The sequence below is a fragment of the Sapajus apella genome, unplaced genomic scaffold, assembly GCF_009761245.1.
Source record: "Sapajus apella isolate SASKATOON/1434 unplaced genomic scaffold, GSC_monkey_1.0 scaffold1126, whole genome shotgun sequence".
Taxonomy (NCBI): Eukaryota; Metazoa; Chordata; class Mammalia; order Primates; family Cebidae; genus Sapajus; species Sapajus apella.
In genome coordinates, this window is record NW_022438052.1 from 4,833 (window position 1) to 18,027 (window position 13,195).

A 13,195-nucleotide genomic window follows, 5' to 3' on the forward strand; every position below is an offset into this window, starting at 1 on the left:
TAAGGGATAATTTGGTGAAACAACAGAATGTATACAGAACTAGTAGAATTTAAAGAATTAGGAAAAAGAAAAAAAATTATTTTAGAAATAAAACCAGAAGAAACATAAGAACAAGCAGGCCAGACGTGGGAGCTCACACCTGTAATCCCAGCACTTTGGGAGGCTGAGGCAGGCAGATCACTTGAGGTCAGGAGTTTGAGACCAGCCTGGCCAACATGGTGAAACCCCGTATCTACTAAAAATACAAAAAATTAGCCAGGCATGGTGGTATGCACTTGTAAGCCCAGCTACTCGGGAGGCTGAGGTGGGAGAATAGTAGACTCTCTGTCTCTACCTGGGAGGCAGAGATTGCAGTGAGCCAAAATCATGCCACTTTACTCCAGCCTAGCCAACACAGCAAGTCTCTGTCTCAAAAAAAAGATTTTCATGGAAGGATTAGAAGAGCCAAGAATTTCACACCTAGCTAAGTTTCCTAAAAGTATTCTCTAAAAAGGTTATAATGAATTATGAACTTCAAAGAACACAGAGTATACAGTGTCCATGAACACTCTGAGAACTCTATCAGCAAATGAACTGTAGAAAACAAAATATCATAGGAGAAATTTTGGTATTGTGTTAAAAAATGAAGAGAAATCTTTAACAGAGGGTCAATCCTGAGCAACTGAAGGTCTAACTAGAAGAGGGAGGAAATGAGTTGGATGATTTTCTCTAAATGTTATTTTCAGCTCCAGATTTTCAGGAGCTTCCTTATGATATTTTCTCCTCTCCACATCCAATTTGAAACATTTCACTATGCCTCTCGTTATTGCTAAACCCATACATCCTATAGTACTCCAGCTGCTCACTCAAGATTGCCAGCAAGAAAATGGCTGTAAAACCCAAAACATAAGATTAAAATTAGGGCTCATTTTCTTAATTCTAGCCTAACAAAAATTCTCTACACCCTGCCCACTTCCCTTAAGAGCATTTGAACCACGTGATTCCTACGACAATTCATAGTGTAAGAAAAAATAATCTGCAAGCCAGTTAAGTTTATATTGTGCCCCAGTTCTTTGATGACCAGCTTACAAATACAAATTATATAGAAAACATATTTGGCCAGGTGCAGTGGCTCACACCTGTAATCCCAGCACTTTGGGAGGCCAAGGAGGGTAGATCATGAGGTCAGGAGTTCAAGACCAGCCTGGCCAAGATGGTGAAACCCTGTCTCTACTAAAAATACGAAAATTAGCCGGGTGTGGTGGTGGGCACCTGTAATCCCAGTTACTGGGGAGACTGAGGTAGAAAACTGCTTGAACCTGGGAGGCAGAGGTTGCAGTGAGCCGAGGCTGCACCACTGGGCTCCAGCCTAGGTGATAGAGCGAGCCTCCATCTCAAAAAAAACAAGCAAACACACACCATATTTATAAGTGTCATGTTTCCTTGGGAAAATAGTAAATTAAACATGAACTGTCTTTGCAGTGAGTTAAGACCCCCTCTTGTTTTTGCCAGAGACCAGAAAGTAAGATTCAGCATAAAACACAGCATCTCTAGTCCTGATGCTAATTGTAAAAACAACTAATACTAATAGAAAGAAAATGTTATTTTGTGCTAATATGGCATAAAAACCTAAACAAATTTTTTAGTCATTAAAATCAGAATAGACTAATTCTACATGAAGTGTTTTGCTGAAAAATGTTTAAATGTTTATCTAGAAATAGAGCACAGGTACAAAAATGATATTCTTCAATACCTAGAGAACTAATGAGCACATTGTAAAATATCAATTAAAATTTACATCAGACCAATGAAAGAGCTTAAATGTGGAAAGTATCAGTTTTGTGCGGATTTAAATTAAAAAGGGGGGTTTGGAGGTGCGATGATGAGCAGCACCAGCCTGGCAGAGGAAGAGCCTTTGCAAGAGAGAAAGAGGAGAGGCCTCCCAAAAGTGGTGGGAAGATGTGCTTTCGGGATCCAGAGGAGATTGGAAGTGGCCCCTGTGAGGGACCGGCCAGAGAGCAGCTTCCCTAGACGGCAGGAGCCAGGGATGTCTTTTTTGTTCTAGACTCATCCTTTTCAACTGAGACCTGGATGCAGCCACCCACATGGGCTGGGAGCACAGGGCCCAGAAAGCTTGCCCTACTCCGTACATGGGAACCCCACTTGACATACTTGGGGGGGCATCAATCCTTTCTCCAAGGCCCAGACCTTTCCCCAGTGGGAGAAGGCCTGGAGGGTACACCGTGTAACAGGGTAACTGTCTTATGTCAGGTTTGCTGCTGGGAGAGTAGAGGTTTGAGGACACAGGCGGAGACAGGCTGGGGTGCCCAGCTCAGCCCCCTGATCACAGCATCACCCTCCTGCAACCACTGCCCACAGCGGCTTCAAAGCCACAGTGGATGGCAGAGATCACCCCAGGTCTGGCTGTGCCACACGCCCACTCTGGGCCTCTGTTTTGATTTGTGAAATGTCAGGGACGGGCCAGATCAGGGATCCCCAAAGCAAGCTGGTCACACAGCCCTCAGGACAGCTTTGTGAAAACATCCATTTCTAGGCCCACCCAGACCCACGGACTCTGTTTCTGTGGGGCGGGACCTGGGGTCAGGTATAGAGATTGTTTGGATAACGTAATACTTATTAGCTTTAGAAAAGACAATGAGGAACAAAGAAAAAAATATTTTGAGTGTAGGCACCTGTATTTTTTTCACTGCGCCCGGGCTGGAGCACAATGGCGCGATCTCAACTCACTGCAGCTTCCACCTCCAAGGTTCAAGTGATTCTCCTGCCTCAGCCTCTGGAGTAGCTGGGATTATAGGTGTGTGCCACCATGCCTGGCTCATTTTTTTGTATTTTTAGTAGAGACAGAGTTTTGGTATGTTGGCCAGGCTGGTCTTGAACTTCTGTCCTCAGGTGATCCACCCATCAAGGCCTTCCAAAATGCTGGGATTACAGGCGTGAGCCACCACACCTGACCAAGCACCTGTATTCTTAAAAAGCTCACTGGGGCCAGGCACAGTGACTCACGCCTATAATCTCAGCACTTTAGGAGGCTGAGGCAGACAGATTGATTGAGGTCAGGAGTTCGAGACCAGCCTGGCCAATATGGCAAAACCCCATCTCTACCAAAAAATACGAAAATTACCCAGGCATGGTGGCACGTGCCTGTAATCCCAGCTACTCAGGAGGCTGAGGAAGGAGGATTGCTTGAACCCAGGAGGCGGAGGTTGCCATGAACTGAGATTGCACCACTGCACTACAGCCTGGGCAACAGGGTAAGATTCCGTCTGAAAAAAAGTTCCTTGTCCTTAGTAACCGTGCCAGTCTGCATGATCTTCTCCAACACCCTCATTCTCTTCCAAAGAAAAGGTGAAGAGGAACCGTTTACTCCATTCATGTCTATTTGCACAGAGCTGCTAACAGATGCGACATTCCAGGTGCCCCCAGCATCTCAGCCTTCCCCCTCCACACATCATGGTTGGTCCCTGGCCCATGGATCTTTCCAGCCTTATGTCCCACAGTCCAGCCAATGAGGTCACCTTGGCTGCCCATGACATACTCTCCTGCCTTCCTGGGCCCTCCTCTGCTCCATCTCCCTGTCCTGAGATCTTCAGGACTCACTTCAAATGCTAATTCTTCCCTGAAGCTTCCCCCGATGCCCTCCTCCACCCACTCATGACCTGCTTTGAAGCTACTCAGCACACTGCTGCTGTCTGTGGCTCATGGGTATCTCTGGTGCCTGGTAGATAGTAGTTGCTGAATACACACCTGTTGAATGAATAAATGAATGAATCTCTCTTAGAAAAGGCTAAGGAAGGCCAGGTTTTAAACCAGGAAAGCCAAGGACCCAGAGCCCAGGCTGACAGCCCTGACAGGGCACGGGCCCCCGGCACCTTACTTGTTATACAGCACAATGTCGGGCTTCCAGATCTTCTGGGCAGGGACACACATGAATTCCGCCCCCCGTAGTCCGAGGGGTTCCACTGCAGCTTGTAGTCATTCCAGATCTCAGGGAAGGAAGCAGGGAGGGAGGAGACAGTCACAGGATCAGTCGGGTTTTACTTCTCCTGGCACCACCCATCTTGGTGACTCCCCACCCCTGTTGCATGTGGCCAAGCTGCATCATGATCACATGATATGCCATGATCACATAGTTCAACTTCTCCTGGGGGTGCAGCAGGGGAGAGACCACAGGGCTGGGCCTGTGGGCTGCCTCCTGGCCCGAGGGGAGCCGCTGTCCCCAGGACTGTGAGCAAGCCCAGCCCCTCATCAACCAGACAGGACCTACTGGAGCTTTCTCTGGCCACTTCTAGTGCCAGGAGGAACCTCCTGGACTCCTTGCACGGGGTCCAGGTCCACATGCCTGCTGTTTACAGCCTCTAAATGGCTCTCCCAGGGGTGTTTTCCAACACGGAACTCTCTTTCACCCCAAGATTCAGCAAGGCTGGCCTCTGCAATGTTCTAGGGGAAGAAGCCATGATCCTCACAGGGCTTAGGAGGTGTCTGGGTGCAGAGGGTGGGGGTCTCAGTCCTCAGCACCAGAGCAGAAAGGGGTGAGGCTGCGGCCACAGAGGGAGCGTGTGCATCAGGTACTGGGTGGCGCACTGTACCCATCTGACTTTCCAACCTCCTGGGGATGAAGGCTGTGTGTGCTGAGTGCTCAGCTGGCCAGGCTTGCAGAAGGGTCACCAGCAGGCCAATGGGCCATTATGTCTCTTGGCAAGTCTGGACAGCCTCCCTGGGGAGGACACGTGGAAGGCAATTTCCTGGCCTCAATCTGAACAGGAAAATCTACTCCCACCCTACCAACAATAGCAGCGTCTGATTCTGACTTAAGAATGAGGTTTTGAGCCGGGCACAGTGGTTCATGCCTGTAATCCCAGCATTTTGGGAGGCTGAGGTGGGCGATTGCTTGAGCTCAGGCGTTCTAGACCAGCCTGGGCAACATGGCGAAACCCTGTCTCTGTAACAAATACAAAAATTAGCCAGGCGTGGTGGTGCACACTTGTGGTCCCAGCTGCTTGGTAGGCTGAGGCAGGAGAATCGCTTGAACCCTGCTGGCGGAGGTTGCAGTGAGCCGAGATTGCGTCACTGCACTCCAGCCTGGGTGACAGAGCGAGATCCTGTCTGTAAAAAAACAAAAAACAAAAAACAAAAAACTGAGTTTTTAGCAAGAAGGAGAGAAGGAGGTTGTCTCAAGCACCACCCCAGGGTTCGGGGGCGGGGCTTCAATCTCAGGTTCATTCAGTCCTGTTGTGTGAACATGGAGAATGTCTTCCTCCAGGCTGCAACCTGTCCATCTGGAACTTGAGGGGTTGGGCCCTACAGTCCTTCCAGGGGGACCGTAGGACAGTGCATGTGGCCTCAAGCCTTAGAGGAGAGAGATCTGCCGGTCAGCGGACCCCAATCTGGGTTCCACAGAAGTGAATTGAAGCCTGGTCTTTGGGCCCTACTTGGTTCACCTACAGCAAATAAAGCAGTCACCACCAGGGGGCAGCAGTGCCCAGGGTCTGGTCACTTGCTTGAGCCACAGGTTGGTCTCCATGATCTGGTTTACTTCATCCTAGAAAGAGGGATTAAAGTAGACAGGAGAATTACAAAAACAAGGCTCATTCTGGGAAGGCTCCTCCAGAAGCCCCAGTCCCCATGGCCACGGCTCGCGACTCCAGCACTCACCACCTTCACCAGCTGAGACATGGACACCTCGAAATGGATGATGACTGGGTCAGACACGTTGGCCACAGGCCGGATGATCTCACTGTCATCTTCAAACAGCCACTCAAAGAGACGGTGCTCATCCTCCGAGGCCCTGGCCACTGGAGGAAGCAGCCTCCTCAGTCCATGGGGGAATCATTACTTAACCTGCCCTACCCAGCCCACCAGCAACATTGCTTACTGACAGCATCCCCTCCACCTGTGGGGGGACTCTGTGGAACCCTAGACTTTCAGGCTAGTCTTATCCCGTGGGTTGCAGACTGGGAAACTGAGGCCCAAGAGTGGCAGGAGTCTACCAGGTCACACACATTCAGTGAGAAGCACAGTGGTTGCAAGCCTAGGCTCTGCAGCTGGACAGACCTGGTGAAAATCCTGACAAATCACTTGTGAGCTGTGTGAGCCTAGGCAAGTGGCTTAACCTCTCTGAACCTCAGTGTCTTTATCAGTCAAAATAAGGATTATAAACGTATCCACCTCAAACGGTGTTGAGAAGGAAGTGCACAGCTTGGTGCTGTGGTAAGAGCTCAACAACTATTCGCGATCCTTTCCTGGGTTGTTACTGCAGGGCGGGCGTGTGGTGCAAATGCTGACTGCCTAGGTACAGCCACTCCCTGCTTCCTTGATGGAAAGATGGCCCACCCACCCCAGGGGCAGGGCCACCCACAGTGACCCAGGCCCAGGTCTCTGGGAGAACGCGGCCCGGGTCTGGGCCTCTCTTGCATTCCATCCCATAGGGGTTTCGCCACCAGCCCTCTTAGAAGCCAAGACACTATGTGGCTCCTGTGATCTCGTGTGCTCCCCCAGCTCTTGCTAATGCTGTCTTCACATTCTCATCAATGACTTTGACTTCTCTGCAACCCTTGGGCACCCCTCTTTGTTTCTAAGCCACATCCCAGCACAGATGAGGCATAGTGGAGTCAGCTGTCTTCCAGTTCCCACGTACAGATCTGGGGGCAGCTTGGGGAGGCGGAGGGAGAACCCTCTGGGAAGTTGAATCCAACTTCCTCAGGTCTTGAAATGGGATTTTTGCCTATTCTCCCCCTCCTCTTCCCCAGAATGAAAGGAGGGTCCCAGGCAGGAGCTCAGTTGAGAACGTGTAGCGTTCTGAATAGTGGAGGCCTCGGCACCGAGGGCAGAAAGCGCTCTGGGCTCACAGCCGCACAGCAGACCGCCGGCTCGCCCGCCAGGAACTCCCTGCGCCCTGCCTGGTCCCGGACCCTCGCTATCCACTAGCCCTCCCAGGCACTCAAGAGCCTCCCAGCGGCGGGCCAGGGCCGGCTTCCCCCATCAGGCTAGTCTGGAGAGCGGGAGGAAGACGGGAGGCGCTGCCCCGGTGGAGGGTCCCACAGCGACGCTGCCTGGGGCGCGGGGTGACGAGGACCGGAGGAGAGGCTGGCGTGCCGGCTCCAGCCCCAGTCCCGAGGCGACTCCCTTTTCCCCCAAGTGGCCTTGGCCAAGTCTTTAGTCTTCTCTGGCTCGTTTCCCCGTCTGTCCGTCAAATGAGGAGGTGGGCGGGATGCAGACGGTGGAGCGCGAGGCCAGTTCTGGAGTCAGTGCGCTGGGCAGGGCGACCGGCAGCGCGGGGACGCGAACCCCCAGTTCCTGCGCCCAAGACGAAGGACCCGGTCCCGACCTCCCCATCACCCCGCGCCTACCAGCGCCAGCCAAGTGACTCCCAGGTTTGCTGGTGGCTAGGGGTGGGGAGTAAGCCGAAAGGGAAAAAGCCACCCCACCCAAGTCGCCGCCGCGCGGGAGCGGGTCTGCACGGGTTCGGAGTCCCCGGGACCGCGCCCGCCCTCTCCGCTCGCCGACGCAGGGCTCTCACCAGCAGCGCCTGGAGCCCCGCGCCCACTCCCGCGTCCCTCCGGAGCCCTGACGCCCGTGCGCGTACCTGGCAGCAGAGACAGCAGCGGCAGCCGCGGCGACGACAGAGCCCGGGGCGACGAGAGCGGGCGGGAGCCCATGGCTGGTGGCCCGGCTGGCCGCGGACTCGGACGGTCGGAGCCGGCGCGGCGGGCGCAGAGAAGGCCTCTCCCCGTGCGGCTCCAGCGCAGACCCCGGACCCAGAGCCGTGCGAGCCGGGACGCGCGGGACTCCTCTCCGCTTCGCCGCCGCTGGGTTTCCGGCGCCCTCGGACCCGCGGGAGGACAGGAACCACCCGCAGCCAAGCAGCGCCGGGCGCGGGAGTGGGTGGGGTGGGGCTGGCTGGGCGTGCGCGCCCTTGGGAAGGGACTCGCCACCGGAGTCTCCAGCGCCCGGTGGGCTCCCTCTGCGCGGGGCGGGGCGCTCCGGACCGCGGCGCCCGACCAGATCCGAGCAGGTGCTGTCACCACCGCCAGGAAAAAAGAGGGACCCAGCCTCTGTCCCTGGCTTCAGGGCGTGTGCAGCTGCCGCCGGGGTTTGGGACCACCGGGCCAGGCGCTGCAGGAGAGGCGCTAACACACCCTGGGAAGGAGGCCTCACGCATTTTCATGCTGTTAAGTAACTGTTAAATGTTTTAGATATCGTACTGGTATTTTTTAAGTCCTTATAGTTTAGGGGCGGTAGAAGTCAGCTGAAATAATACTGGCCGTGAGTTACTAATTGTCGAGGCAGGATGATGGTATCTAGAGGTTCGGTATACCGTTCTCTTTCCTTTAGAATATGTTTGAATTGTTGCTTAATGAAAAATTAAAGAAAGATAAAGAAGACAGAATTTAAAATGAGGCTTCATTTGCCCTTTTTCTGAGACAAGGTCTTACCCTGTCGCCAGGACTGCAGTGTGCTGGCTCCGTCTCGGCTCACTGTAGCCTCCACGTGCGGGCTCAAGTGATCCTCCCACCTCAGCCTCTGGAGCAGCTGGGACCACAGGCAGGCGCCACCGCGTCTAGTTAATTTTTAATTTTTGTGGAAAGGGGCATCTCCCTGTGTTGCCCAGATTGGTCTGGAACTCCTGGGCTCAGCAATTCTCCTGCCCTGGCCTCCCAAAGTGCCCGGGTTACAGACGTGAGGCACTGTGTATGCCTCATTTGCTCTTCTGATGGAGCAATCTGAGAGGGCACTGGGGTTCCTACCCTGGTCCCCTGCAGAATCCCCCTGTCCCCTTCCCGATCACTATCTGCAACCCCAGGAATGTGCACTGATTGGCGAGGCAGGGGGCCCTGGAGCCTCCTGTCCTCACTGACCACCCACCAGGGATGGGGGGCACCTTGATGCTGGCTTCTTTGACATCCCTTTATCACAGGGGAAAGTTCCTTCGTAAACTCTCCACCTGGCATCCAACAAATGGTGAGTTGCCTTTATTGTTTCCAGAATGTGTGGCCTACCGGATTAAAACCAAACAAAAAGAGACAGTGTGTGGAATGGAAAATGTTTGTAAGAATTGGTACGCACTTCTCAGGCTCCCAATTAGAGCATTCTCATCTCCTGGCAAATGTCCCTCATTGGGACAATATTGTAAGTCATACATCCAGCAAAGGGCTTTCTATCCAAAATGTATAAGGAACTCAAAACTCAACAGTAAGTGTAGATGCATATGAGGGATCTTGCTGGGGTGATGCAGATGTTCTAAAACTGAATTCTGGTAATAAACTTACAAAAACTAATTGAATTGTACACTTAAAATGGGTGAATTTTACGGCATGTAAATTATACCTCAATAAAGTTTTTTCTTGGCCGGGTGCAGTGGCTCATTTCTGTAATCCCAGCACTTTGGGAGGCTGAGATGGGCAGATCACAAGGTCAGGAGTTCGAGACCAGCATGGCCAACATGATGAAACCCTAAGTCTCTACTTAAAATACAAAAATCAGCCAGGCGTGGTGGCAGGCACCTGTAGTCCCAGCTACTCAGGAGGCTGAGGCAGGAGAATTGCTTGAACCCAGGAGGCAGAGGTTGCAGTGAGCCAAGATCATGCCACTGCACTCTAGCCTGGGTGACAGAGCAAGACTCTGTCTAAAAAAAAAAAAGTTGTTTTGTAGAAAAAATCTCAATGTTAAGGAAACGAATAATTTTTTTTTAATAAGCAAAAGAGTTAAACAGATTTTTCACCAAAGAGGTATACAGAAGACAAAAGAAGCACATGAAAGATGTTCAAATCACTAGCCACCATGGACATGTGAATTAAAAGCAGGGTGGAATCCAGCTGCTGAACAACTTTGCTGGGATTGTAAAATGGTACAGCCACTCCAGAAAACAGTTTCTCCTCCCTCCCTCCCTTCACCCTTCCCTCCCTCCCTCCTTCCCTCTCTCCCTCCCTTCCTGCCTTCCTTCTTTTGCTGTGTCGCCTGGGATGGAGTGCAGTGGTACAATCTCAGCTTACTGCAACCTCTCCCTCCCGGGCTCAAGTGATTCTTCTGCCTCAACCTCCTGAGTAGCTGGGAATACAGGCACACATCACCATGCCTGGCTAATTTTTGTATTTTTAGTAGAGACAGCGTTTCACCATATTGGCCAGGCTGGTCTTGAACTCCTGTCCTCAAGTGATCTGCCCACCTCAGCTTCCTAAAGTGCTGGAATTACAGCTGTGAGCCACCGCACCTGGCCTCAACAGTTTCATGTAAAGTTAAACATAGACTTACTATATAACCTAGCAATCACCCTCCTGAGTGTTTAAATAAGTGATAACTTTTATTCATACACAATCCTATATGTGAATTTTTATATCAGCTCTATTCGTAATTGCCAAAAACTGGAAACAGCCTAAATGTGTGTCAACATCATACAACTGAATACTCCTCAGCAATAACAAAACAACAACTTGATTGAATCTCGAAGGCACTATGCTGAATGAAAGAAGCCGGTCTCCAAGGTCACTACAGTGTGATTCCATTTAAATGGCATTCTTGAAAGGACCCAACTGTAGTGACAGAGAAAAGATGTGTGGTTGCCAGGGGATAGGCATGGAGGTAGTCAGGATTCTAATGGAATAGCAGGAGGGAGTTGTTTTGGGCGACTGATCTTTCCCGTGTCCTGATTGTGACGGTGGTTATTCCAATCTATATACGTGTTAAAATTCCTGAACTATATATTTACAAGTCAATTTTATTATATAATAATTTTAAAAACAGAATTTTTTAGAATGTCCTCCTCCTTTCCGCAAATATTCTGAGTGCCTACTACGTGCCAGGCACTGTGCAAAAGGTAGTATATGTGAGGAGTGAATCAGGGCATCAGCGTGGGAGACCGGCCTGAACCCAGCCATGATAGAGGACTGGAAAGTGACCAGCGCTGCAGCGGCACGGAGGAGCCGGCCATGCCTTTTAGATGGAGGAACTAGGGACCGCTGCTCAGAGGACGGGCGTCTGAGCTTGAAGGAGGAGTAGGAGCCATTCATTCTTTCAACAAGCATTTATTGAGCACCTACTGTGTGCCAAGCTCTGTCCTAGGCCCTAGGGATACCACCATGAACGTGAAGGAGCAGGTCCCTGTTCTCATGGAGCTCACACTCTAGTGAGTGAGTTGTGGATGACATACATGCCACCAGATAAGAGTGGCAGGTACCGAAGAGTGCTCAAGGAAGGCAGCAGGGCAACGTGGCCATAGGGAGGCTGCTTTAGATTGACTGGGTGCTTGGGAAGGCCTCTCAGAGGAGGGGACATTGCAGCAAAGGATGGACTGGAGCCAAGCTCTGACTCATGTGGCTGTGGAAAGAGTTTGGGAAGCCCTGGGGGAAAAAGGTTCAGGTAGAAGATACGGCAAGCCGGGCATAGTGGCTCACGCTTGTAAACCCAGCACTTTGGGAGGCTGAGGAGGGCAGATCATTTGAGGCCAGGAGTTCGAGACCAGCCTGGCCAACAAAAATACAAAAATTAGCTGGGCGTGGTGGTGCTGCCTGTAATCCTAGCTACTCGGGAGGCTGAGGCAAGAGAATCACTTGAACCTGGGAGGTGGAGGTTGCAGTGAGCCGAGGCTGCACCATTGCACTCCAGCCTGGGGGACAGAGTGAGACTCTATTTCAAAAATAACAAGATATGGCAAATGCCAAGCCTCTGAACTGGGAAGAATCTAGAAGTGTGTGAGGGACTGGACGAGGGGAAGTGGAGCGAGATGGGGATGGAGAGGCAGGCTGGCATCATGCCTGGCATGTAGTAGGTGCTGCTACAATGCTCATCTTCATCTCTGGTGCCCGGCGCAGGGAAGAAAGACAGGGCGGAATTGAACTGTCTGAAGCTCCCTCTTGCTGGGGCTTCCTGGGATCCCTCCAAGGCATTCAGAAAGGACAGTCCAGGGCCCCATCCTTGCCTCTTCCATGGCTGTGGCTGGTTTGATGGGGTTGATGGCCAATGGTCACATATTTATTTAGGGCCTCATCAGCCACAACCCAGAAGGAAGCAGCAAACTGTCCACCTGACCACTCACATCCTCTTACCCCACAAAGCAGGGGGCCCTCAGTCACGCTGGGCAGCCTAGGGCCCTTCAGAAACTGTATGGGTCTGGAAGAGGGATGGCAGGAAGAGCCCCACAGTGCCCAGGACACACACAAACATGAACACCCACAGGAACAGCCGGTCCACCACCATAGCCACATACTTCCAGTCCTCAATGACCTGCAGGCAGGCAGAGGGGCTGGTCACAGGTGCCAAGTACTGGGGTTCCTCCTTTCCTGAGTCAGGAACCCCCTTTCCTGAGTCAGGCCCTTACTATCTGGCCAGGGACTTCACAGGCCATGCGTGGAACTGCATACTAGGCGGGCCTCTCAGCTGGGCCGCTCTGAGCCTCTGGCTGTCCCCCACCTCCACCCTGCCTGTCCCCCACAGCACTGCAGGGCCAATGGGAACTTGGGCTGTGCAGAAAAGTTGGGAATGTGCGGGCTTGTTAATGCCATATATTGTGATTTGAAAACCCAAACTGTTTATAAATAGGAGATGGGGCCTAAGGATCTCAAAGCTCCATCTTCTCATTTTCACCCCAGACTCACTGCCTGAACTGGTTCTAGCTAAAGAAAGATTCGGGCCCCACCTAGTTCAGTGAGAGCGGGACAATGGGGCTTACAGAACACCTGGAAATCCTGCTGTTTAACTTGCTCAGGTCTGTTCGAGGCAGCGTTTGTTTCCCGTAACTAAGACCCAGCCTCCTCCTGTTGCATCATCTGGGTCTCTCTCTCTCTGGTCTTCTCAGACCCTGCTGTGGGGTGTGAGGTGGGCAGAGATCTGGCTGGCCTCCAGAAGGGCCACCACAGATGGGCCTGTCTCCTTCGCACTGGGGGAGATGGCCACTCACATCTTCTCATCCAGAGAGAGGCTTATGTGCCCAGCATCCTGGCCTGCCCCCCCCCCATGCCTGCTTTCACACTCTGGCCTGGCTGGCTCACACTACATCCGTTCCCTGGCAGAGACAGATGGGATCAGAAGGCCTGGGAGATCAGCAGAGGCTCTGGAATTGGAAACATGGGCAGCAACGGGCATGCTGACGTCGGTGACCCAGTTTGTCAGGGCCTGTCAATGGTATGTCTACAGTGCAGGATAATCCTGTGTCATGCCAGCCTCGACACCCGAAACCAAGCATGACTGGCACCTATCCCTAAGA

The 13,195-nt window shown here is 52.2% G+C and overlaps 1 pseudogene; it reads right to left on the bottom strand.

Moving 5' to 3' along the window:
• Positions 1–7,866, bottom strand: part of LOC116546619 — an 8,991-nt pseudogene extending 1,125 nt beyond the window's left edge.
• Between the last annotated feature and the right edge of the window lie 5,329 nt (positions 7,867–13,195).